Below are 26,768 nucleotides of genomic sequence, written 5' to 3' on the forward strand. Positions count from 1 at the left end.
GATGTGTTGTGCGGTTGGCAATACTGTGGATTTTCTCAGTGTCTGCGATGTAAGCAGCTCGGCGGTTGAGGCAAGACTGGCACGGAAGATTCTGTGCTCAGTCCCCGCGCGGATTGATACATAAAACCTGCTGCAAGGTTAACCTGACGCTTTGCTTAGGTGACCTGTAATCCACGCCTTGTGAAACGGAATGATTCAGTTCGGAATTAACGATGGGGGAGGAGAAATAATAAATTACAAAATCTCCATTTGAAAGAACCGAAAAGTGAAGGAAAATTTGGATAATTCCTATCAATATTAAAATTACGTTCATGCTTTTAGTCAGGGACGTAGCTAGGTTGATCAGTTCGGGGGGGCCAAATCTGAAATTTGTTCCTATGTAAATATTTCCAGACAGTAAAGGTAAAAAGCTCTGTGTGTGTAATGTATACACACACACACACACACACACACACACACACACACCACACACACACACACACACACACACACACACACACACACACATATATATATATATATATATATATATATATATATATATATATTATATTACATTATAATATTGCTACATATATAGTGCATTGGTAAGTGCACTGGTATACTAAGAAGTGTATATAATATACGTATATGTGAATACTGGAGGTCAAATAAAAATTAGAGTTCAGCAATTTTCAGTAAGCAAATCAATTTATGTAATTACTATTAAACTATTACTTTACAGTTTTCCTTAATGTATTTTACTTTCTGCTTGTCTCAATGACAACCTCTTCTTTTTTATCGAAACCATATCCTCTGTGGAAGTGCTAAACTGATAAATTATTCTGTGTAGGATCTTTCCTATTCATTCTGGAGGATACCGGGATTTTTTTTCACCTGTTCGAGCGGCTCCGGTGCCCACCCAGCGTCGTACGTATGAAGTGGGTACATAGAGAAAACTCTGGCAGGTAAACAAGGCCAGGGACGTGGTGCTGATTGATCACATCACCTCCAGCTTCAGCCGTAATCAATAAAGTGTGGAGCCCTAACTACACACCCCTATACGCTTTCATGGCATAGCGAAAAGCACAGGGGAGCACATTACTTTACTTTTTTCATTATTTGGTATCCAGTACGTCATCATTAACAAATCATATTACATACACGCACACGCACACATATACACAGTTTTTTGGGGTAACCATTATAACTTGTTACTTATGAGAAACGCTTATATTGAAAGCGAAGCGAACAAGAAAAATATTACTAATTTCATACCTTTCATTCTTTCAAACAGGCAATAACAAATACTTTCACGAGTCATCATGTAAGTAAACTGCTACATTTTCTTCGTCCTCTTGCATCTGCCCCTCATCTCTCCCCCAAGTCCTCCTACCTCCTCACTAAAGTTATTGCTTGCTCAAAGGCAGCGAGGTCATTGGACTGTTCTGGTACTTGGCACCCTCGATAGAAGCAAAATCTACCAGAATGAACAAAATGAATCGAAAACAAAGGTTTACTGGGAAAGGGAAAATTTAACCGTATTTGCGTATTGCCTTACAGAAACGGTGCACTGAAACAGCAGGGGTACAATAACTCAACCCAGGGATAAGTCTTCCCTGCCATTTGAATGCCATTTCCTTCCCTTAATCCCTTAAAGCAAGAAAGACCGCTCCCTGCATTGTCAGGTTCGACACAAAGGGGTCTAGTCATACAGTGACGACCACAGATTAGAAATAGGTCTCGCAGGAACATTTTATGACGGGCAGTTCAGAGAGTATTTGGGACGCAGTGCCGCCTTTGGTTGTCCGCAACCATCTCGCCAACATTTGTTGAACAAGCTTGTTGTATTGTCTCCATTCAAGCTTTGTGCTGGTCTTAGGGCCGCCTGTCAAGATGTTGCTTTTCTGAAGAAAGAAGATCGCGTTTTATTCTAATTTCTGGGCCTTCCCGATGGCGCAGTGGTACCGTCGTTCCCTTGTAATTAAGGGGTCCCGGGTTCGATACCAGGTGGAGGCACATAGTGGTTCGGATCCCACTTGAAACTGGGCCTCCCCGATGGCGCAGTGGTAGCGTCGTCGCCTTGTATTCAAGGGGTCCCGGGTTCGATACCCGATGGAGGCACAAGTGGTTCGGATCCCACTTTAAACTGTAGGTCCAGTCCCAATTAGCCTTACTGTGCATAAAGTGGACTTAAAACAACAAATCAACCAACCAACCCACTTGAAACTGTAGGTCCAGTCCCGATTAACCTTACTGTGCACAAAGTGGACTTAAAACAACTCAATCAATCAATCAATCTTATTTCTGGCTGTGAATTTAGGCAGGGACGTAATTATAACAATAATAGGACGTTATAAAAACATTAATAATAATAATAATAATAATAATAATGATAATGACGCTTTTAACATTGAAATTATTGTCAAATTTAAATTCTAGTACATTTAGTAGTATTCCAGCGCAAACAGCACTTTAAATTATGCGAGTGATTTGTAACTCCTCTAGACACTAACGTGTGCAGGTTTTTTTTCAGAGGGGAGGGGGAGAGACAGTATAACATATTTCATAATTAACCACTTTTAAGCTTCCTTTTGAAAGTTGCTCAAAGACAGAAATTTCGGGGAGTTATAGCCGCATCAGCTCCCCCATGTGTACACCAGTGCCTCGAGATGTACTAGGAAAAATAGATGCGTGCCACTTTTTTTGCGGCAATTTCGAAAATTGTGCACCTCTTAACTTGCACCCTGCATTCTCCCAAAACGACGTTGATGGTTTGTGCAAGTATCATGCACAAAGACACTGAAGTAGGTGTTTTCACACTTTGTTTATTTCTGTCTTGAGTTCGTGTTATCAGTAGGGAGCGGGTTTATAATAGCCACAAAGCATGCTAAATAGACAGGTAAATTGACACCAAAAATGACAAAATTTGACAACTTCAAAAAGCACAAAAAATAGGTAGTAAATATCAACTTGTTATTACCTTTCTTTTTCAGTTTCACACCTATTTTTTTTATTCTACGTATATTATATTTTTTTAAATGTTGTGCCGCTTTTCTGTTACTTTTAGTTAATCGCAATGTTGACGATCATGAAGGAAAACTCACAAATCGCCATCACAATTATGATATGTAATATGCAGAATATTATTGGCGACTCAAGTGTTCTGTTTCTTGTTGTTGTTTTTTAACATTCTTAAGAATAAATTCATGTTTTTGCTTTATATTGCATATTTATTATAACGTCACGTTTACCACGGCGGACCTCCTCGGTGTGGTTTACCACGTTGCCTTGTAACCAAAGAGTGCCAGGTTCAAGTCCCGATGGAGACGCATTGCACAATGGGTCGGAGTCAAATTTAAATTATAAATCCAGTTCCAATTAATCAATTTGAGCATAAAATGGACTTTAAACTATTTTTGATTACGACGACAATGGGATCAGTTATTGTAATAGTGAAAGAAAATAATATCTCCTTCAGGATTCAAACCTGGGACTCAGTTTTACAGAAATTGTAATCTCTAGACCAGTGGTTCCCAAAGTGTGCCCTGGGGCGCCCTGGTAGGCGTACGGGGCCGCCGCAGGATGTTCCAATATTTTCACTGAAATTCAGTCATTGATATGATTGTTCCAAATACATGTTCTTATTTAGAACATTTTACATAAAAAATGTTTTGGAATTTGAAATATATGTTTATTTTTTAACTTAAGGAAAGCAACCTATGCACACTAACAGAGCGTTACAAGTGTTAGATAGGGCCTCCCCGGTGGCGTAGTGTTAGAGTCACCACCTTGTAATAAAGGGGTCACGGGTTCGTTACCCGGTGCAGGCACATAGTGGTTCGGATCCCACTTTAAACTGTAGGTCCAGTTCCGATTAGCCTTATTGTGCATGAAATGGACTTATAACACCAATTCAATCAATCAATCAATCAAAGCAAGTATTAGATAGGCCTACATTCTGATTTGGACGCCGTGAAAAAATCTTGAAACACTAATGGCGCGGCGAAACGAAAAAGTTTGGAAATTCCTGCTCTACACCATAAAGATTAGCTTTGTTCCTTCGTTCGTCAGTGCCATATATATTTTTTAAAACAATGCAAATATAGGTAAATATTATTTCTCCGTTGTGTGAGGTATCAGTAGACCGTTAACATCTGCTAGCAATGCCAACAATGCATTATTAATGTACAGTGACGGACACTTCTGGGTAGTAACGATATCATTGGAAGTCAATGGGATTACTACAACCCAGAAGTGTCCGTGACTGTACATTGTTATTAGCTAGGCTTCCACTCTCCCCGACATCCATTCTAAACAATGGCATTACTTATTTCATTTATTCCAGTGTTCGTGGCGGAGTTGTAAGCGTAAAGGGCTACGGAATCAGAGATCCCATGTTCAAACCTCCACCAGCCATTGGTGACTCATTCTGTTTGTCTATGCTCCCATCACCTTTCCATCCGTCCATCATTCATCCATCCACATCGACTTGTAAAAATTAACCTACGAGGTAGGAAAAAAGGTAAAATAGCCAAAATGAAAACCTATTGAATTCTAGCCGCCTCAGTGGCTGAGCACGATAGCTACCGAATTACGATTTTGTCCCAAATTGATCTAAGTTCGAGTCCGTGAGTTTTTGTATTAAGTCCTCTTCATGCACAGATAGGCCAATCGGGACTGGACGTACAGTTTAAAGTTGGATTCAAACCACTATGTGCGTCCACTAGATATCGAACCCAGGCCAGGACCTCTTAATTATATGGTGACGACATTACCGCTACGCGATGTCCTCGCCTGGAGAGGCAGGCGCTTTCTTTGTTACTGTCCATTAGAGGTCTGCACGGGCCTAAATTGTAAGGCCCGAGTCCGGCCCGGCCCGAGGAAAAGAAACCCGAACCCGACCCGAGTCCGATAATAAGTAAACATGAGCCCGGCCCGAGCCCGAAAACATAATTAAAATTACTTTCCAATTCAGCATTTGAAAAAAAAAATGGGCACTGTTGTACTTCGTTAACTAGCTGTTATAAAAAAATGTATTCTCATTCTCGAAGTAAACCATAATTTCAATAATTAAAAATTATTTTTCGATGACAATATTCGCTAACAAAATAGCCACGAGGCCCGGGCCCGACCCGAGCCCGAGAAGTTCTGGTTATTTATGGCCCGAGTCCGACCCGCGGGCCGGGCCGGGCCTAGGCCCGAGGGCCTGGCCCGAGCCCGTGCAGACCTCTACTGTCCATGCATTAATTTATTGTATCACCGTTGCAAATCTTTGACATTAGCCAGAAGTGTCAGTAAAGTAATGTAAAATCAGGAAACGAAAATCAAAGTACATCCAGTGTTCAAATTGAAATTTTTAACTTAACTCCTGACCAGGTAAAGAATTTTCCTTTTAAATATTCTCGATCATATTTTGCTATTGCTAAGAATTTGACGTAATCATTTCTTTCAACTTCAAGTAAATATTACATTAATATCAGCATATAAATTGTCAGTTTCTGTACTGAATTTTACATTAAAATTAATACTGTTGTTGGTTTGCAAATTACAATATGTATTTGATGAGAAAATATTTCCTGATTAATTTGCCTTCCTCTAAGAAAAATAATTCTGATATGAAATAAAAGTCCACTGAGACGACATCTGTGATTACTGAACTCTTGTACACTAATTGGAAAATTTGTGTTATTTACTTTGAACCACCAGTCCGTATGTTTTAGGTACAAATCTCAACATTTGAAAAGGGAAGCTGATATGACTTTTCTCCTCGGCATTTTTTCAATTTGAACACTCGATATACAGACATATACATATTTCATTATTTAAGTTAAACTACGAACACACACACACACACACACACACACATAATTGTTTTATAAAACTGATTGGTACTCACTTTGTAATTCGCCCACAGTTCCATGCACTTTAGATGATAGGACGTTCCTCGTTTTCCTTAATTTTTTCACATGGTTTCTTCCAGTTGCGAATCCCTATTTTCCTGAAACTTGATTCTGCATATCCTGAATCTGTGCCAAATTTACGGCATGGAAAACAAAAGCATGCGTCAAGTTCCACACTATATTCTAGCCACGGCGCAGATGCAAACCAGTATTTTTGAAATGACCGCTTTCGCTTTCCGAACGTAGTATTTGGATAGTTTTGCAAAAGTGGTTGCCTAGGATTATCTACTCCAAGATCAGTAATTGTTTTCACATTAGTACATTCACTTGTTTTGTCTAACTTTGGAACGTCAGAACTTGGACCAACACCCTCTTCGTTGCCGTCATCTTCCACATGTTTTGAGATAGTTTTAAAATATCCGGTTTTGATAAATTTATCCATTCAAGATGGAAATACACAACAACGCTAGAACTCTTCCCACACACGAACAAATACACAGTGACCGTAGGAACCCGATAGCAGACCTTCCTCGCAAGCAAGAACACAAAGCTAATCTGTGGCTCTGAAGCTGAAGCATACAGCAATTTTAAATCTCAGAACAATGTCAGTACTGGAGAACTCTCTCCATAGCCTATGTCGCTCGACCACCTACTGTTGACCGCTCGGCCACGGCGGAGTCTTTGATTCCATCTGTATTGGAAGGGTCATTTGCAACAAAAGGGTCGGATCTCTGGTTTCCAGGAACTTAGGGCAAGGGTAATAACATCGAAGCAGGCAGATTTTATGACCTTGGTTATAATCTGGTAAGCAAGGAAAGGGTGGAATTTTGCTGTCCTACATTTGCTTCCGAAGATTTTCTTCGGAACAGTGTTTCCAACTCTGCTACAAATTTACCAGAAAATAATATGTAGTATTAATTTAGGATAATTTTTAATCGATCAAAATTTTGTTTGCGGGGGCCAGAGTTACAACTTCCGGGGCCAAAGCCCCCCCAGGCCCCCCCCTAACGACGTCCCTGTTTTAGTGATATAATCGCAGGTAATAATCAAAGATCTTGCTCTGTACTCAGCCGAAAGGCATTTCGCACCGATATAATACATTCTTTAATACATTTTAAAATGTTATCGAATGTTTCATGTCGATAATTTGATCAATGCATCAATTTTTGACGCCAAGACGATATTTTCTGCAACTACCTCTTCTCTCCTCTCGTCTCCAGTCCCTTCTGTTATTCTCTTTTCCTTCTCCTTTGCTTTTATCTCATATCGCCTTCTATACTTTTCTCGCATCTTGTCTCCAACCCGCCCTTCTCCACTCCTCTCCTGTCTTCGATTTCCGACTCCACTGCACTCTTCTCCTCTTCTTTTCGTTCTTATCTTTTCTCTCTTTTACTCTACTCTCCACTCCCCTCTTCTCGTCTCATCCCCTCCTCTCCTCTCGTTTTCCTCCTTTCCTCTCTTCTCATCTTTGCTCCATTTTCCCCACCTCTCCTCGAGTCTTTTCCTTTCGTCTCACTACTTCTCCTCTCCTCGTCTATCATCTCTTCCTTCTCACCTCTACTTTTCCTGTTCTCTTTTCGGTTTCTGTTTCTCCTCTCCTTTGTCACCTTTTGTTTCCCATCTCCTCTTTTCCTTTCTGTAGACTCATTAGCGATGAAATACTAGAAAACCGATTTTTTCTTTCATAAAGAATTTTGTCATTTGCGATATACTATACAATAATACTTGTTTTTTTTTTGTGTATTTCATGAATATCTATTGTGCATGTGGCAACCCTAAAATTGAGCATAACTCAACACGCAACCCACCAACGCCTTGCGTAAATTGGGTTGCTTAGTTTAAAATTTCGTTGTCCTAAGACTTTTGAGAGACACTGTACATGTTTATGTTCAAATGTTCTGGCGTAACTTTAAAGTTTGTGCAATTCACACCTTTAGCCTGAAAAGATGATCGAAACAATTGCCATTACATACAAAGCCTCGGTTCCAATGCAGTTTCTCATCTTGTTTTTCACGTTTGTCACTATGCTGAAAATCCTCTCGGCCTCAGCATTAGAATGAGGCAGGCTGAGTACCGGAGATGATAATTTTGCAAGGTTTGAAAAGTGCACTTTATCTTCAAACGTCTTCAGCTCGGATATATAATGCCACATTTCATCAACTTCCATTGCACTTATCTTACTTTTTTCTTGTTCGCTGAGGGAATGAGGAAGATTTCTCCATTCAGAGATCACTTCGCATGTGTCAATGTAATCACGAAAGTGATTACGTAGCTGGTTCAAATTTTGTGCACTGCTTTTAGCACCGAGAGCGACACTTGGATGGAGAAACTGCATTTCTTGGAAGAGAGGATATGTTATTGGAAGACGGGTCTGAATTTCTGTAGCTGCCACGATGTAGAAATCCAAGCAACGCACCCGAATTTGCTTTGTTCCCTCACCAGGAAGATGTAGTAAAAAGTCTTCGCATTCTTGGCCCAGAAAAACTTCATTCAGCGGCAGAAAATGTCTTGGATCCTAAACATGGCCATCATAATCACTACTGAATTTCGACTGCAAAAAGTTCTGAGTAAGCGTGCAGAAAAGTTGTCTCGAATTTTCAGCAAGGAGTGGAATGAGGACTTTTCTAGATTGGAAATGGGCATTGAACGTGTTGAAATAGTTTAAGACATGTTTTAGGAACAACAAATACGCTTTAGTGTATTGATTGTTTAGTTCTGCTGAAATAAATTCAGCCGATTTAAACTTATCTTCGAAAACTCCAACACGAAAGTAGCTTTGCAGAACAGTCCAGTTTTCTAAGATTCTAGTAACACATTGTTGCAAGGAAAGCCACCGCGTTCCAGACAATTTCAAGACTTTTTCTTTTCAGAGTCCATATATTCTTGAAATGCAACAAGTTCTGCGCAACGTTTCGCACTATGAAAAAAGTATGGCGCTATGGCACGAAGAAGATTTTCTGGAGTTCGCGGAAGCTTTTCACATGCTTTGCTTGAGACAATCGCCGAAGAAAGCAAATGCAGCACATGAGAATTAAGTTATTGCTGTCCTTTTCAAGCAGAGTCGAAAATGATTTTTTCGATCCGACCATGACACTCGCTCCATCACACGCTAGGCCAATGACATTCTTTACAGAAATATAATTTTGCTCCAGGCAGTTCCTGAACGCAGTGTATATTTGTTCAGCGGAACAATTCTTGACGTCTAGTTGTACTAGTTCTAACAACGGTGTCCTAACTCTGCCATTGATAGGAGACACATATTGGGCCATGACACACATTGTCTTCCGAGACGAAATGTCCGTGCTCTCATCTACTAAAACTGAAGACGGAACATATTTTAACACTTCCTTAAGTCTCTCCGTTTCCACGCGAGCCACTACATATTTTACTAGAGCCGTTTCTTCGTCCATTTCAGAGTCAAATCTTCTGCAATTTTGGAGTCGCGAAACACGTCTTTCAACACCGGAACTAAGTGATCGACAACATGAAACGCTACGTTATGTTCGGCAAAAAAAGTGGCAATTTGTATTTCCGCCTCCTTTACTGTGTTATCGTGGTCACTAGTCTTGGATTTCTTTTACAAAGGATTTCATGGAGTGTGTACTTCGGAAGCTTTTCACGTTGTTGCTATGTTTCTGTCCTTTAGCATGCTTTTCTAATTCATTTTTCTCACAATTTAGCACAACATTACATGCTACGCACTTACACTTGCAGTCATCGTCTTTCACTGGTTGAAGCCAACCTTTGAATTGCGGATCTTCTTGCCACTCCGCACGGAATTTTTTAACTTGTTTCCGCGGTGTTTTTTCACCTTCAGATAATTCCCCATGAATTTTTCTAACATATTCTGGAGTTGCAGATCGTTTCCTTTGCTTCCCTTGATCTTCCATCGTCCAAGACGGGCAAAACCTTCCACCAAACACTCGCACACGATTAACCCAGTGTCCAATGAAGACTGAAGTAAAGATAGTTTGCGACGACGTGAACATTATGGTTTGCACGTGCAGTGTTTGAGGCAAAATTCAGAGAACAGCGGAAAGCGGAAAGCCTTATATAAACAATACCCTCAGACCCCCACTCCCAAAGCCGGCACATAAGGGTGAATGGCAGGGACGTAGCTAGGTTGATCAGTTCGGGGGGGCCAAATCTGAAATTTGTTCCTATGTAAATATTTCCAGACAGTAAAGGTAAATAACTCTGTGTGTGTAATGTACACACACACACATACACACACCACAGATATATATATATATATATATATATATATATATATAATAGTATATTACATTATAATATTGCTACATATATAGTGCATTGGTATATTAAACTACTAAGAAGTGTATATAATATACGTATATATGAATACTGGAGGTCAAATAAAAATTAGAGTTCAACAATTTTCAGTAAGCAAATCAATTTATGTAATTACTATTAAACTATTACTTTACAGTTTTCCTTAATGTATTTTACTTTCTGCTTGTCTCAATGACAACCTCTTCTTTTTTATCGAAACTATATCCCCTGTGGAAGTGCTAAACTGATAAATTATTCTGTGTAGGATCTTTCCTATTCATTCTGGAGGATACCGGGATTTTTTTTCACCTGTTCGAGCGGCTCCGGTGCTCACCCAGCGTCGTACGTATAAAGTGGGTACATGGAGGAAACTCTGGCAGGTAAACGAGGCCAGGGACGTGGTGCTGATTGATCACATCACCTCCACCTTTGGCCGTGATCAAGAAAGTGTGGAGCCCTAACTACACACCCCTATACGCTTTCATGGCATAGCGAAAAGCACTGGGGAGCACATTACTTTACTTTTTTCATTATTTGGTATCCAGTACGTAATCATTAACAAATCATATTACATACACGCACACGCACACATATACACAGTTTTTTGGGGTAACAATTATAACTTGTTACTTATTAGAAACGCTTATATTAAAGCGAAGCGAACAAGAAAAATATTACTAATTTCATACCTTTCATTCTTTCAAACAGGCAATAACAAATACTTTCACGAGTCATCATGTAAGTAAACTGCTACATTTTCTTCGTCCTCTTGCATCTGCCCCTCCTCCCTCCCAAGCCCTCCTACCTCCTCACTAAAGTTATTGCTTGCTGGAAGGCAGCGAGGTCATTGGACCGTTCTGGTACTTGGCACCCTGGATAGAAGCAAAATCTAGCAGAATGAACAAAATGAATCGAAAACAAAGGTTTACTGGGGAAGGGAAAATTTAACCGTATTTGCGTATTGCCTTACAGAAACGGTGCACTGAAACAGAGGGAAGACTTATCCCTGGGTTGTCAATAACTCAACCCAGGGATAAGTCTTCCCTGCCATTTGAATGCCATTTCCTTCCCTTAATTCCTTAAAGCAAAAAAGACCGCTCCCTGCCTTGTCAGGTTCGACACAAAGGGGTCTAGTCATACAGTGACGACCACAGATGAGAAATAGGTCTCGCAGGAACATTTTATGACGGGCAGTTCAGAGTATTTGGGACGCAGTGCCGCCTTTGGTTGTCCGCAACCATCTCGCCAACATTTGTTGAACAAGCTTGTTGTATTGTCTCCATTCAAGCTTTGTGCTGGTCTTAGGGCCGCCTGTCAAGATGTTGCTTTCCTGAAGAAAGAACATCGCGTTTTATTCTAATTTCTGGGCCTTCCCGATGGCGCAGTGGTACCGTCGTTCCCTTGTAATTAAGGGGTCCCGGGTTCGATACCAGGTGGAGGCACATAGTGGTTCGGATCCCACTTGAAACTGTAGGTCCAGTCCCGATTAACCTTACCGTGCACAAAGTGGACTTAAAACAACTTAATCAATCAATCAATCTTATTTCTGGCTGTGAATTTAGGCAGGGACGTAATTATAACAATAATAGGACGTTATAAAAACATTAATAATAATAATAATAATGACGCTCTTAACATTGAAATTATTGTCAAATTTAAATTCTAGCACATTTAGTAGTATTCCAGCGCAAACAGCACTTTAAATTATGCGAGTGATAACATATTTCATAATTAACCACTTTTAAGCTTCCTTTTGAAAGTTGTTCAAAGACAGAAATTTCGGGAGAGTTATAGTCGCATCAGTTCCCCCATGTGTACACCAGTGCCTCGAGATGTAGTAGGAAAAATAGATGCGTGGCACTTTTTTTGCGGCAATTTCGAAAATTGCGCACCTCTTAACTTGCACCCTGCATTCTCCCAAAACAACGTTGATGGTTTGTGCAAGTATCATGCACAAAGACACTGAAGTAGGTGTTTTCACACTTGTTTATTTCTTTCTTGAGTTCGTGTTATCAGTAGGCAGCGGGTTTATAATAGCCACAAAGCATGCTAAATAGACAGGTAAATTGGCGCCAAAAATGACAAAATTTGACAACTTCAAAAAGCACAAAAAATAGGTAGTAAATATCAACTTGTTATTACCTTTCTTTTTCAGTTTCACACCTATTTTTTTTATTCTACGTATATTATTTTTTTTAATGTTGTGCCGATTTTCTGTTACTTTTAGTTAATCGCAATGTTGACGATCATGAATGGCAATTAATGAAGGAAAACTCACAAATCGCCATCACAATTATGATATGTAATATGCAGAATATTATTGGCGACTCAAATGTTCTGTTTCTTGTTGTTTTTTAACATTCTTAAGAATAAATTCATGTTTTTGCTTTATATTGCATATTTATTATAACGTCATGTTTACCACGGCGGACCTCCTCGGTGTGGTTTACCAAGTTGCCTTGTAACCAAAGAGTGCCAGGTTCAAGTCCCGATGGAGACGCATTGCACAATGGGTCGGAGTCAAATTTAAATTATAAATCCAGTTCCAATTAATCTATTTGAGCATAAAATGGACTTTAAACTATTTTTGATTACGACGACAATGGGATCAGTTATTGTAATAGTGAAAGAAAATAATATCTCCTTCAGGATTCAAACCTCGGACTCAGTTTTACAGAAATTGTAATCTCTAGACCAGTGGTTCCCAAAGTGGGCCCTGGAGTGCCCTGGTAGGCGTACGGGGCCGCCGCAAGATGTTCCAATATTTTCACTGAAATTCAGTCATTGATATGATTGTTCCAAATACATGTTCTTATTTAGAACATTTTACATAAAAAATGTTTCTGAATTTGAAATATATGTTTATTTTTTAACTTAAGGAAAGCAACCTATGCACACTAACAGAGCGTTACAAGTGTTAGATAGGGCCTCCCCGGTGGCGTAGTGTTAGAGTTGCCACCTTGTAATAAAGGGGTCACGGGTTCGTTACCCGGTGCAGGCACATAGTGGTTCGGATCCCACTTTAAACTGTAGGTCCAGTTCCGATTAGCCTTATTGTGCATGAAATAGACTTAAAACATCAATTCAATCAATCAATCAATCAATCAAAGCAAGTATTAGATAGGCCTACATTCTGATTTGGACGCCGTGAAAAAATCTTGAAACACTAACGGCGCGGCGAAACGAAAAAGTTTGGAAATTCCTGCTCTAGACCATAGAGATTAGCTTTGTTCCTTCGTTCGTCAGTGCTATATATATTTTTTAAAACAATGCAAATATAGGTAAAGATTATTTCTCCGTTGTGTGAGGTATCGGTAGACCGTTAACATCTGCTAGCAATGCCAACAATGCATTAGTGTACATTGTTATTAGCTAGGCTTCCACTCTCCCCGACATCCATTCTAAACAATGGCATTACTTATTTCATTTATTCCAGTGTTCGTGGCGGAGTAGTGGGCGTAAAGGGCTACGGAATCAGAGATCCCATGTTTAAACCTCCACCAGCCATTGGTGACTCATTCTGTTTGTCTATGCTCCCATCACCTTTCCATCCGTCCATCATTCATCCATCCACATCGACTTGTAAAAATTAACCTACGAGGTAGGAAAAAATGTAAAATAGCCAAAATGAAAACCTATTGAATTCTAGCCGCCTCAGTGGCTGAGCACGTTAGCTACCGAATTACGATTTTGTCCCAAATTGATCTAAGTTCGAGTCCGTGAGTTTTTGTATTATGTCCTCTTCATGCACACATAGGCCAATCGGGACTGGACGTACAGTTTAAAGTTGGATCCAAACCACTATGTGCGTCCACTAGATATCGAACCCAGGCCTGGACCTCTTAATTATATGGTGACGACATTACCGCTACGCGATGTCCTCGCCTGGAGAGGCAGGCGCTTTTTTTTGTTACTGTCCATGCATTAATTTCTTGTATCACCGTTGCATATCTTTGACATTAGCCAGAAGTGTCAGTAAAGTAATGTAAAATCAGGAAACGAAAATCAAAGTACATCCAGTGTTCAAATTGAAATTTTTAATTTAACTCCTGACCAGGTAAAGAATTTTCCTCTTAAATATTCTTGATCATATTTTGGTATTGCTAAGAATTTGACGTAATCATTTCTTTCAACTTCAAGTAAATATTACATTAATATCAGCATATAAATTGTCAGTTTCTGTACTGAATTTTACATTAAAATTAATACTGTTGTTGGTTTGCAAATTACAATATGTATTTGATGAGAAAATATTTCCTGATTAATTTGCCTTCCTCTAAGAAAAATAATTCTGATATGAAATAAAAGTCCACTGAGACGAGATCTGTGATTACTGAACTCTTGTACATTAATTGGAAAATTTGTGTTATTTACTTTGAACCATCAGTCCGTATGTTTTAGGTACAAATCTCAAAATTTGATAAGGGAAGCTGATATGACTTTTCTCCTCAGCATTTTTTTCAATTTGAACACTCGATATATAGACATATACTACATATTTCATTATTTAAGTTAAACTACGAACACACACACACACACACACACACATATAATTGTTTTACAAAACTGATTGGTACTCACTTTGTAATTCACCCACAGTTCCATGCATTTTAGATGTTAGGACGTTCCTCGTTTTCCGTAATTTTTCACATGGTTTCTTCCAGTTGCGAATCCCTATTTTCCTGAAACTTGATTCTGCATATCCTGAATCTGTGCCAAATTTACGGCATGGAAAACAAAAGCATGCGTCAAGTTCCACACTATATTCTAGCCACGGCGCAGATGCAAACCAGTGTTTTTGAAATGACCGCTTTCGCTTTCCGAACGTAGTATTTGGATAGTTTTGCAAAAGTGGTTGCCTAGGATTATCTACCCCAAGATCAGTAATTGTTTTCACATTAGTACATTCACTTGTTTTGTCTAACTTTGGAACGTCAGAACTTGGACCAACTTCATTGCCGTCATCTTCCACATGTTTTGAAATAGTTTTAAAATATCCGGTTTTGATAAATTTATCCATTCAAGATGGAAATGCACAACAACGCTAGAACTCTTCCCACACACGAACAAATACACAGTGACCGTAGGAACCCGATAGCAGACCTTCCTCGCAAGCAAGAACACAAAGCTAATCTGTGGCTCTGAAGCTGAAGCATAGAGCAATTTTAAATCTCAGAACAATGTCAGTACTGGAGAACTCTCTCCATAGCCTATGTCGCTCGACCACCTACTGTTGACCGCTCGGCCACGGCGGAGTCTTTGATTCCATCTGTATTGGAAGGGTCATTTGCAACAAAAGGGTCGGATCTCTGGTTTCCAGGAACTTAGGGCAAGGGTAATAACCTCTAAGCAGGCAGATTTTACGACCTTGGTTATAATCTGGTAAGCAAGGAAAGGGTGGAATTTTGCTGTCCTACATTTGCTTCCGAAGATTTTCTTCGGAACAGTGTTTCCAACTCTGCTACAAATTTACCAGAAAATAATATGTAGTATTAATTTAGGATAATTTTTAATCGATCAAAATTTTGTTTGCGGGGGCCAGAGTTACAACTTCCGGGGCCAAAGCCCCCCCAGGCCCCCCCCTAACGACGTCCCTGGTGAATGGTCAATGACTTTCGGCTCCAAACGGAAGCCAGATATGAACCAACCCAAATTCCACCCTTCCTCTCAGAACAACTTATACGACAAAATAATAATAATAAAAAAAAAGAAGTTCTCACTTTCAAAGGCCGCGGTGGCTCAGTCGGTAACGCGTCTGACTACCATGCTAAAGGTCCCGGGTTCGATCCCCGTCCGGTTCAAATTCGGGAACTTTTCTAACGTTGGAAGCAGCCCCGGCGCCCACCCAGCGTCGAATAACATTGGTACCTGGTGGGTAAAGGCGGTCAGTAGCGTGGTGCTGATCACATCACTCCCACTCACGACCGGATCAAGAAAGTGTGGGACTTTACCCCCACAACCCCTATACGCCTTCATGGCGTGGTGCTAAACACAGGGGAACACTTTACCTTTACCTTTTTCTCACTTTCAAAACTGAAATCCCTTATAATGTTTAATATAATTAATGTTGAGTCTGTCTTAAAATTTCCCTGAAAATTAGTTATTTTTAATCGAATTTCCCTTTTCCTCCAAATTTCCATTCAAAAAGGGAAAATTTATCTCCATGTGGCAACACTGCCGAGAGCCCGAAAAAAGTCGGAACCCGGTATTTATACCTCCGACAAACTGCCCGCCCCAAACTACCGGGGAACGGCCCTATTGTTACCTTTCAAACAGGGAATCCGTTGAGGGAACACAACCGTTGGCTTCCCCAGCTACTGGGCAAAAAGCAACCTAGGCAAGAGCATTTGAAATATCAAACTTTAGAATATATATTTACATTTTCCAGCTGTGTGCGTTAAAACCACACAGCAATTGCGATACGTAGCAAATGAATGCAGGGACTCAGGAACAGGTGGGACGTTGAGGAGGTCGCAAACGCTCATCATCAATGGGGCAAGATAGTACCCCCCCCCCCTCCTCCGTGATTTCTGAACAATGAGAGTACATATATTACCACTATCTTTTGGTTTTGAAGAAATTTTGGAAACATATTGCTGCGTTACTTAAATGAACGTGGACGCAAGTTTCCGCTAACAACAAGCAGTGCATGACATAGGTCCCAATGCAGTTATAGGAATTGATTGATTTAAATTGAATTATATTATTTTAAGTCGCTTTCCTTGCACTTTTGGCTAATCGCGAAGATGAGAATGAGTGATGATACAATAAAAAGTATGAAGGTAAAGTGTTCCCCTGTGCTTAGCACCACGCCATGAAGGCGTATACGGGGTGTGTGTGGGGGGGGGGTAACGCCCCACACTTTCTTGATCCGGTCGTGATTGGGGGTGATGTGATAAGCATCACGCCCCTGACCGCCTTTACTCCCCGGTTATGCACCCATGTTATTCGACGCTGGGTGGGTGCCGGGGCCGGGGCCGCTTCCAACGTTAGAAAAGTTCCCGGATTTGAGCCGGCGGGGATCGAACCCGGAACCTCTAGCATGGTAGTCAGACGCGTTACCGACTGAGCCACCGCGGCCATTAAAAAGTATGAAGGGACACTAAGAAAGAACAGGCAGGGATTCGAACCAAAGAACTCGTGGCGTAGTGGCGCGCTTTGATAACCACTCCCCCACGAAGGTCGCCAGGTAGAAATCGAAGTCAGGTCTCTGCAAATCAAGTTAGTGGAAATTTTCACGTATGAATTCCCTGCTCCTGTTTGCAGTTTTCCTTTGGAGACTTACAATGTTTTGCATAAGCGCAGTAGCATGTAGCAATGTTCCAGTGTACTCCGTGGGGAAAGGGGGGGCAGAGGATTACTTAACTTTAAATCCCTTCATTTCTGTCTTCAACTGGTATTGCACCGGCCTCCGTGGCGGAGTGGTTAGCAGAGCGCGCTACAACGCCAGGGGTTCCGGGTTCGAGTCCCGGGTAAGGCATGGGTATTTGTGTTTGTCCAGATGATAAGAAACTGAGAAACTGTAACAATTGAAAAGTGTAAAAGTGAGAAAAGTATGAATGGTGGGGGATACCTCCGGGTAGGGGGTATTTCCTTTTTTTTTAAAAAAAAAAGAGTGGTTAGCACAGAGCGCTACGACGACAGAGGTCCCGGGTTCGAATCCAGGCCTGGTCATGGGTGTTCTTTGTGATCGTCCGTTCATCAGTTTCCTCATCCTCATCTTCGCGATTAGCCAAAAGTGACAGAAAATTATCCCGTGTAGCCAATAGTACCACGCGCAATATTTGCATTCGTCGTTCGCTTTCTTTTATGGCAATGGGCACAAATGATTCACAACAAATTTCGTGGAACCTCTAATTCCCTAGGGTTACGTACGTACTTGGAAGATAAACCTCTCTAGCATGTAAAATATATTTTCCAATGTTTTGTTACGTAAATAATTTTGAAACCACTTGATTGACTTCGTTCAAATTCAATATCGGGTACCTAGCTACCGAAAAATTTCAGAACAAAATATATAATTTAAAGGCACTTGGTGTAGTCAAATTATTGGCGACTTTGCCATATTTGACACGCCAGCTCTCTGATTTCTCCAACCAGGGTGTCCAAAATGTCATGTAACTGAGACTTTGAACGTACGTAACTCTTGTACCTACTATGTAGGTACAAAACACGTGTGTATTCGACTAAAAGATACACTTACTCGGGAGAGGAAATTTCAAATCTTTTGTTGTTATCCAGTTTCTTCAGAAGCCACGAAACTATTGCTAATATCTAGACAACAGCTAAAGCAAACTGCAAGAAGATTCATGGGATTGCTCTAGAAGGAATTGTAATCAAATGTATTTTTTTCAGAATTTGGGATCGGCTTTTCGAAAGAAGATGAAATTTCGAACACGGCTTCGCTGGGAGTAGGTCAAAGGTACAGCCGAGCCTTAATACAGATTTTCTCAGCACTAACAAAACAGCAATTAACTAACTTCTTGCAATATATTTTATAAATACATCATTTTTTGATCTCATGTTGACAAAGTTACAAATATCTTGCTTATTTTTTATTCGAAGCAATAGCTTCTTTGTGATTTACTTCCAGTATCATTCAGTAGCTTCCTCCACATGGAGGGCCTCCCCGATGACGCAGTGGTAGCCTCGTCGTCTTGTAATCAAGGGGTCCCGGGTTCGATACCCGTTGGAGGCGCATAGTGGGTCGGATCCCACTTTAAACTGCAGGTCCAGTCCCGATTAGCCTTACTGTGCGTAAAGTGTACTTAAAACACCAACTCAATCAATCAAACTTTCACACGGAATATCGCTTTCTCTCTTTAGCTTTCAAAATTACCTTTCTGCTGATGCTGCAGAGACGTGTAGAGTAAAATAACAGGATTATAGCAGTGGAATGAAGGGTAGAATTGTAGTGCACTTTTCATACAGTAGTTTTACAAATTCACACACGGATAAGTCACTTTCGAGAGCTATTTGAAGAGATAACAGTTCAGCTGGGACTGATAGACCTGTTTCATAATATTTCTAAACTTGCTCTGCCTTTGGTATCATTTCATATGTGTTACCCCTATTACATAGGACCGTTTGGATAAAAACTGAGAACATTTGAACAACATGATGAAGTAACATGAATCTCTCGTGAAGTTTAGTGTTAGCAAATCCAATACTGATCTAAAAATGCTCACTATCAGAGAAAATATAGTCTTCTTTGAGCTCATCAAAGTGATTCTTACCTTTCAAAAGATTATTTTGTTTAAAATCGGGATTAATGTTCCATTTATCAACAACACTGTAGCTGATCGTATTGGTTCCTAACCTCTTCCAAGCATTCTTTGCTTAATGTCAATGTCCATAAAGCATTTTCTAGATAGCATCTTTCCATTGTAGAAGATGATATGACACATTTACCTCTCAGAAAATGTTTGAGAGAGGCATTGTAAGAAAAGAGACCTCCAAGCTCTTAGCGTTTGCAGGGGTGAGGAGTGATGGCGCTACAGCCCCGAAATCTTGGGAAAGTAAATTTCAAATGAAAGCTGTAAAGAACTCGGGGAAAATGAAAGTGGTGAATGCAATCCCTCCTTAAAATGACTCAGGATTACGATTTATGTATTTCAACAACTTACAAAACTAAGTTAAAAATGGTAATTACAAAATATTTGATTGTGAATCCCGCTCCCCCTAGAACGCAGCCTCATCCGAAAAATAATGATCTGCATACGCTAGTGACGCACTCCATTATCTTTGAAGAACGATTTGATTCAATTATTATATTACTTTAAGAACTACAAATACTATTTTTTCTGAGACATTTCATTATACCTATCTTCATATATTAGCCTGAGAGCAAGTTTGTATTGGTATCTTGGGATTACGTTTTTCAGTTAACTGGGAATCGGAAGTGAATGAAGAGAAAATATATCAACTATTTACACTATAATCAAGAACATATACATGCATTTTAAAGAATGCATAAAAATGTTGCTACCTTAATGTATAAAAATTGCATTTTTCCTGTATATCTTACATTCGTCTCTGCACGCCTGAGTAACAAGTATTCATAATTACTATGTTTATTGTTCTACAATATTTAATACGAACACTGTATATATCAACTGCTTGCACATCCACGGGCGCCAACGAGGCTTTGGCGCCTGGATCTACGATCAGGATAGTCCTCTGTGGAGTTGTGTTGTCCTGTGTTTCTACTTGTGTGTGCTGAGCGCTTCTTTACAGCCTCAGCTTTTTACATGTAAGGAAGGTAAGTCCTCAGAGACAAGTGTGAATTTTAGTAACAGTTAGGGGCTGGAACCCGTATAATGTAAGGGTGAAAATGAAAAATAACCTGTGTTGACGCATCCAAAAGTGTTATTTCAATCAATTATCCTCGAGCTTCCTTGCGCTCCAGGGTTTTGCGGTTTATTTTTCTTTTGTTTAATTGCTAATTGAGTTTAGGAATAGATGGAAGAATGTTTGTATGGTTCAACATGAAGACAATGCAGTAACTGAAAGGGGGCGTGCTTTATGAAAATTTTTCTAAGGGGGGGGATAGCATGCTCACCCTCACTCTTCGAGTACTATTGGTTGAAAATTGAATCAACAAACGTCGGTAGTGATACCCTAAAATTTCAAATCGGCTAATTTGAAATAAAATGCTACGAAATACCTGCTACAAAGGAAATAATAAAGGCACAGGCATTGCAAGCTATGGCGAATATTTCTCATCAGCGTTTCAGCTTATTTTCACACCCAAGATGTTTTACCATTAACGTTTTCTTTAATTGTTATTACCTAGGTATATAACTGTCAAAACATATTTCAATTATTTAATTTCTTCTTGTACTTTTAGGGGAAAATCCAGAGAATTTCACTACACCCTCCAATGGAACATCATATTACAGGTGGACTACTGGTCAGGCGGCTGCCTTCATATCCACGATCCTTCTCACCATTTTCATGGTAGTGGTGGTTTTACTTGCGAAGCTGGGTGCTTTTAATATGATCTGGAGAACATGTGCTAGGAAATGTAATGTAAGTTTATAATTTATCTAATATGTTCTTCGAAATAAATTAACGTAGTGGAATCTACCGCTATTCAGATCAATTCAACAATTTATAAAGATTCATCATGAAGTTAATCTGTTTGCATGCAGAAATCCGTAGAAATACTTTTGAGATACCCAGGTTGTAGTTCTGTATTAACTCTAGAAAATACAGTTTAATTTAATAGTTGCATGTTCATGACTATCATTTCGTTTCTTAGAAGAAAATTAATATTAATTTTCTTCGACTATAGCTCCCACTGATGTAATTTTCTACAAATATAAATAACAAGTTCGTTTATAATGTGTCTGCATGCATTTTGAATGATATACTAATTCAGATTGAGAAAATGTTCCTGTTTTAAAATTTCGATTCATGCTGTAGAATATATTCAATATTTTTTGTTTGTAGATAATCACAGTGCTTCATTAAAAATTAGAACGGAATTAGTATATCTTAAATACTTTGAATATTTGTATAGAATTGATATTCAGTAAATAAGACAAAGAGAAAATAGGATGTATAATCGCGATTGAATAGATAGGTACTTATGTAGCCAATAGTTAGGAATCGTATAAAATGTACTAATTCTAATAAGTTAAGTATCACGGAGGTTCTGTTTTTTAAATTATCCCAATAGATTTTGATTTTCTCAACCTAATTAGCATGTACTAATAATTATATTAGTATTACTCTATTGTTATTTGAAAATACTAATAATAATAATTCTGTGAATGTTAGTGACACTTGTTCTTTATTAACATCAATGTTAATTGGACTACATCCAATGCCTGGTACTTCTTCTACTTATTCTAACACTACGTTTCGAGAGAACTTAGCTATGTTGCTAAGAATACTGCTGTTTGATTTTGAGATTCATTGCATGCATACTCGGCTATTGTCTAACTTTCCATCTCTAGAGGTTGGCCAGATTCACCTATGTATACTCGTCCGAATTTATATGGAATATTGTATATCCAGTTCATACTGGATCATTTGAGGTTTTCTTGCTTAGTGTTGTATAGTATACTTCTCATTGTTTTCTTACTGTTGAATGTTGTCCTAAGTTGGAATAGTGACAAAATATTTTTTATTTTTTTCTGATAACCCAGAGTAGTATGATACACAAATCGTGTCTCTTAAGTCAGTCTTCATTGCATCTCGTTGATTATCTGCTTGACTGTGGATGGCTCTCTTTGTTATGGTTGGTGGATACATAAATGGATTTGATTCATTAATTTTGTTTATTTCACTTCGATTTTCTGCCACTTTTGGCTAATTGCGAACATCAGGATTAGTGATGGTATGATGAAATTGATGAAGGAGCACTCATAAAGCACAATAATGCGCAGGTCAGGATTCGAACCCTCAACCCCTTGCTTTGTAGCGTGCTGTGATAACCAGTCCGACATGGAAGTCAGCGATACATGCATGGAATGAATCTCGTAGAATTCAATGAACAATCATACCAGTATCAAAGAAAGAATCAGATTTATAACTGAAAAAATCATATAAACTATTCCCTTCCTCCTCAGAAAATAGAAATAGTTACTCAAATGAAATATAAAGTTGCATAAAATTCCGGAGAAAGCGCCGTAGAGTAATAGCACCAGGTTTGCAGTAAAATTACAGGATCGTTCGATCCCAACCACACGCAAAAATAATTGTGCACCTGAAGACGAGAGAAGAGGTGCTCTCTCGAAACAAAGTGTTAGTTAGTAGAAGCACTAGACCAGGGGTGCCCACAGGGGCTAGCTTTAAGTTTGTTTTTTTTTCTTTTCGAAAATCGAACAATTAATAATATGTTTTAACATGATATTTCATTCAAATAGACTTCAATTATTATTACATACTCATCCAAACTATTTTTGGGGTTATGATGAACGATTTTAGGGGCGGTTTTGAGTGATGGGCACCCCTGTTTATGGAGGAGGGGCAGATCAAGTATAGTGTTCAGTAAAGCAAAGAAAAATTTACATCGGTAGACACGCTCTCGTGGGGATTAAGGTATGGTTTGAGGGTGCAAATTATATAATTGGGGGGTGCATAATATGATTTGGGGTGGACGCATGACATTATTTTGGAGTGATGCTCCATTGGCCTTGGGGAGATGGGTACTAGACAAAGGAAAGAGTCGGATTAACATTGCATACTAAAAGTTAAGTACCCACTATGAGCAAGGTGAACAATTAACCCATTACGTTCTTGGTTAAAATAAAAGAAACAACATAAAATCAAGTGATCTCAACATAAGAATTCGAGTCGAAAGAATTGAAGAAGTTGATGGCTTCAGATACCTGGAATATAACAGAAGCAGCGGAATGGGCTGCAGTCAAGAAGTTAAAGTGAACAATGGCAAAGGAAGACTTTAATAAAATAAGCATATTTTGCGTAATTGGAACAACTAGCCAAGGAAAAGATTAATGCATTATTTTGTGTGGAGTGTAACGCTACATGGCACTGAAACCTGGACGCTATGAAGAAGTAAGAGAAAGTGGTTAAAAGCTTTACAGATGTAGCTATCGCGAAGAATAGAATGCACAAAAATTAATGGATCTGTGCTGGAAAGACTTGGAGAATAAAGAGAAATAAATAAAAAAAATAGAGATTGTCTGAGACTCTGGCTAAGAAGTAAATGCTAAACTACGCACGAGAAACAAAGGTTAATGGCTAAATGTCAGGTGGAGACGAATATATCAATGTACTCAACTCTACCATGACATGACGGCTAAGGACAGAAAAGCTGGAGTTGAAGTGAAAATCTCGCTCATGAGCAGAGAATACATGAATGAGGACTGCAAGTTACGTACGAGTGGCAGAAGAAATTCCGAATGAAAACACAGACTCGAGGATTTTTTAAAAAGTCTGTGTTTCTCACAAGTACATTTGGCCTGACATTTCCTCGCACCGACCCATTCAATTTCTGAATTAGAAACGTTATATTTATATTGCTTCAATATAATATGTAACTACTATAATTTCGACATATCTCTGAAAATTTGTCATAGTAAGGTAAAGTTCCCATTGGATGTAGCACCTTGACATGAAGATACATTTAGGGGATGTGGGGGTAGGGCCCCACACATTCTCGATTTCGGCCATTTTGGAGGTGGTGATAAGCACCACGCTCCGAACACCTATACCCACCAAGGTTGCTCCCAGGTACCGATTGATTTGAGGTTCAGTGAGCTCCAGAGCAACTGTAGGGAGGGGGACAAGGTCGGGAAAATTCCGACCTCAGGTCACCCACCCCGAGAATCAAAGCAGGGTCTCCCGCGTGGCAGTCATACCCCCTACCGACTAGACCACCACGGCTATTTTGGCATATTAATATATAATGTTATTATTATAATACGATTGTTTATTTTATATCCTATCTCAATCTAATTTTCCTGATAATTTAAGATCTTTGAAGTAAAAGTTGAATTCTCTTTCGTAAGTGTTCATAGTTGAATTGTTGAATGTTGATGCTAATTTCCTTAATTCATTTGCAGCCTTGCAACAGAAGGAGCTATGATGTTACTGCTATGTGAAAGGGATTGTAATGGAACGGACTGGAATAATTAAAATGACGAGGAAATATCACATGAAAGGATAATGTTTAAACTAATATCAATTCGATATAAGCTAATTCACAATGAGCAACAATGTATTAGAACTACGGCTACAACCAGTACTATAATAATAACGTTCTTCATCAGTTCTAATAATGTTTGACACCATATTAGACAACATATGATCTGGCTGATCATGATGTTATGATATTTTTGTATATCTCTAAATATGGTATTGCAATAGAATATGCCTATTAACACGGAGAGTATAAATATGCATCTTTTTTAGTTACAATGGCCAGTCTATGCTATTACTATAATTGTATATCAACTGTAGGAACATGTTGTTTTCGACTTAATGGTTAAATGTTTCAATTCGTGTTAAGAAATGCACGATTACTAAAATACATAGATATGCAAGAAGAGAGTCAATAGTATTAAACAAGTTGTATCTAGTAGTTCTAGTAGCGGAAACGTTTTAGTTTAATTATCACACATGAGCACCCAAGAAATATTCTTGCCCCCAAATAATACGGTCAGCGTAAAGTGTTAGCTCAAAATTTCATATTTTAAAGGACTAAACACGTATTATGGATGTTGAAAGGCACAACTGCAATGCAAACATGAGATTTAGAGACTGTGGACGAATTTCCACAGATAAATAAGTTTCAGCCCTTTACCCAGAAATGAAAACACCAATACACAACTAATTCCAGTGTCCTTAATAATAATAAGGTGATGGACAAAAGTAGTTTTTCAGCACATGAATCATTGGAATCGAATGTGAAAACAAGCGCAAATATCATAGTGTAGTGTCAGGGATCTCCTATGCTACAAGTTAACAAGTGGAATTTGTTAACTAGAACAGATTACTAAAAGAGATGCAGAGTTTCAAATAAAAAAAAAAGACTGTGAACACCCCTTGTGAATAGTTTTTAGGGACATATTTCGTTCTTTACAACCTTTAAGCTGATTGCGTATTAGCAGATAGCCATACTTCATTGATAGATTTGTTGAGGATATTTACCTATTAATATCCTTTGGGAAATATGTGTGTGTGAACATCAAATTAAGAGAAGTTATGGGTCATTCTAAGACTGAAGTTAAGAAAGGTGTAGTCAACGGCAATGAAAGTTGGACACCTAAGATCCTGAAACATTCGCTTCCCTGCAAGGCGTTATGTGTGTTTTCTAACTCTTCGGCGTTGCTAGAAGTTCCCATTGAAAACTTGCTATTAAAATCATATTTTCGCCGTAGGAGAAAGCGAGTGTTTCAGGATCTAAGTGTCCCATTTTTATTGCCTGTGACTGTACAATGAGTGTCGTTATATTATTTTAGTCATTACGTTTTACTTATTATAATTTGTGCTCTTTAAAACTAAAGGATAATTTACAATTTAATTGTAAAGTGCATTTAGAAAATGTGATGCAAATGAAACGTCTCATTAAGAATTATAATTTTTACAAAATTTTCATCAGAAGGAAGAACATTTATTTATATCGAAGTGAGGAGTGTTTATTGTAGAAATGAAACTGAAACTTCTTGTAAAGTTAATTTAAAATGTAGAACTCGATGCTCATTATGTTCATTTCAGGCACATTTACTAGTTTTGTAAGTCACTCGATCTGTAGCTATAATGTACTCGCTCTTATTATTGTTGTAAATATAAGAGAGAAAAATTTAAGTCATCTTTCACAAATTATAACTTGTCTAATCCGCCTTCAGTCTTGATTACAGCCAACAACTATCACTGTGATTAAAATATAAATATCGATAAATTGAGTATTGTATGTTAATAAACTAGTAAAGTGCAACGATCCAGTCCCCCCAAAAAACTCATTCTTGGATTCGTACCCATGAATCTTAATAAATGAATGTATTTTTGTAAAAAATGTATTTTTTCATATAATGTGTTGCCGACCTGCGCGACGGAGTGGTTACCACAGTGGCCTACGGTGGCAGGGGTCCCAGGTTCGAACATTGGTCTGGGCGTGGA

The 26,768-nt window shown here is 38.9% G+C and overlaps 1 long non-coding RNA gene across 1 annotated transcript in view; it reads left to right on the forward strand.

The window, feature by feature from the left end:
- LOC145984507 (uncharacterized) overlaps positions 1-26,521 on the forward strand; it is a 40,870-nt gene extending 14,349 nt beyond the window's left edge. The window contains exons 2-3 of the long non-coding RNA XR_014441336.1: positions 21,025-21,206; positions 24,713-26,521. This is a non-coding gene — a long non-coding RNA (uncharacterized LOC145984507). The remainder of the gene's footprint in view (positions 1-21,024; positions 21,207-24,712) is intronic.
- The last annotated feature ends 247 nt before the right edge of the window (positions 26,522-26,768 follow it).

The sequence above is a fragment of the Lepisma saccharinum genome, chromosome 2 (genome assembly GCF_977018435.1).
Source record: "Lepisma saccharinum chromosome 2, izLepSacc3.1, whole genome shotgun sequence".
In the NCBI taxonomy this organism is placed as follows: Eukaryota; Metazoa; Arthropoda; class Insecta; order Zygentoma; family Lepismatidae; genus Lepisma; species Lepisma saccharinum.